The sequence below is a fragment of the Lactuca virosa genome, chromosome 8 (assembly GCF_052849685.1).
Source record: "Lactuca virosa cultivar CGN04683 chromosome 8, Lactuca_virosa_CGN04683_v6, whole genome shotgun sequence".
Classification (NCBI taxonomy): domain Eukaryota; kingdom Viridiplantae; phylum Streptophyta; class Magnoliopsida; order Asterales; family Asteraceae; genus Lactuca; species Lactuca virosa.
The window spans coordinates 81,037,365-81,039,158 of record NC_136433.1 but is presented as its reverse complement, the minus strand read 5'-3'; the positions used below and the strand labels follow the sequence as shown (position 1 = coordinate 81,039,158).

The 1,794-nt window shown below is 37.9% G+C and overlaps 1 non-coding gene across 1 annotated transcript; it reads right to left on the bottom strand.

Annotated features, from left to right (window-relative positions):
* Positions 1-294: 294 nt before the first annotated feature.
* On the bottom strand, positions 295-401 carry LOC145135015 (small nucleolar RNA R71). Its single transcript, XR_013719495.1, has one exon. It is a non-coding gene; the product is annotated as a small nucleolar RNA R71 (small nucleolar RNA).
* Positions 402-1,794: the final 1,393 nt, after the last annotated feature.

The following is a 1,794-nucleotide window of genomic DNA, read 5'->3' as shown; positions in this document are numbered from 1 at the left end:
GACATCGATCCGAGCCTTGTGTAACCCAAAATTCCCGCTACCGCAAACTTCGAGTTTAAGGGACACATCATTTCCACGCTAAAAGATATCCCATTATATGGAAAAGATCATGAAGATGCATACAAACACATCGATGAAGTCAATGACATCGTTGATTACTTTAATATTCCTAACATTCACCTTCAAAGGAGCAACTAAAGATTGGTTGAAGGTACTCCCACCCGATCCAATTACAAATGGGCACAAATGTGTGATGAATTCCTCCAACAATTTTTTCCACCATCGAAGGTTTCTAAACTGAAGTAGGGCATAGCCAATTTTGAGCAACAAGCAGGGGAATCACTGAATGAAGCATGGGAGCGATATAAGGGGTTACCACGAAATTGTCCCCAAAATGATCTTAATGAGCAACAAGAAGTATCTATCTTTTATGATGGGGTAAAAGTGACAACAGGGCAACTCCTCGATTCTCAAGGACCTCTCACGAAGAAGAATTCTGCTACTATTAAAGAGCTAATTGAAGAATTTTCAAAGCATTCAAGAGTATACCACAACCCTCGACAAGACAGATCAAAGGGAATCGGAAATGGTGCTTCGGAAGACATGGTGACAATTTTGGCAATGTTGAGTAACATGGATGGAAGAATGATGAAAATGGGCCAATCCATACACACAATATGTGTGGGTTGTGAAATTTGCAATGGGCAACATTTAACTAAAGATTGCCATTTAGATGAAAAGGGGAATAGAAAATCTCAAGTCTGTTACTCTAGTGGAGACCGCTTTGATGAAGATTGGAGAAAGCCAAAGAAAGAATGGTTTCCATATGAAGAGTACAAAAAGCAAAAAGAAGAAACGTATAGGCAAACCGAACGGGGCTTTTACCAAAGAGAACAACTACCACCCAAGAAAAAGATAGACTTTGAGTCAATGCTTACTAGGTTCATGAAGGCTTCTGAAAAATGACATGATGCAACTGATGTTACAATTAGAAACCAAGAAGCTTCCATCTAAAATATTGAGACTCAACTCGAGAAACTAGTTAATGAAAAGTTACCACCTAAAATTCCCAATCACAAGACGTAACCACATGTTATGGCCATATCCAATGAAGAAGATACCATTTCTGAGTTCTTAGAGGCATTAGATGAAGACACGACGCAACTCAATCCATAATCGAAAAGGAAGAAGATTAACGAACAACATAAAGCTGATACCCATGTCTCACGTCGTGAGAAACAACCCCTCACGACGTGGGTTGGGTCTGATCAGAAAAATTCTTCTTGTGTCAAGGCATATCAACCTCCATTACCGTTTCTTTCTCTAGATAGAGTTTATCCATTGGAACAAGAACATAATAAATTTATGCAACAAGTCAAGGGTATTCCAATTAATACCCCATTTATTGAATCATAAGCCGAAGTTACCTAATACGCAAAATTCCTTCAAGATCTACTCAAAACTCGTCAACAATTAGAGAAGACTTCCAACGTTGTTATTAGTAAACAGAGTTCAATGGTGATTATGGAAGGAATACCAAAGAAAATGGAAGATCCCAAACGCCTTACATTACCTTGTGAATTTGGAAATAAAACGAAGACATTCGCATTAGCCGATTCTGGAGCAAGTATTAATTTGATGCCATATTCGTTTTATCAAAACCTTAACCTTCTAGAATTGAAGACCACAAGGATGACAATTCATAAAGCAAATCGTTATGTGACTCATCCTCGAGGCATAATTGAAGATATATTGGTAAAAATTGGAAAATTTGTTTTTCCAATTGACTTTGTG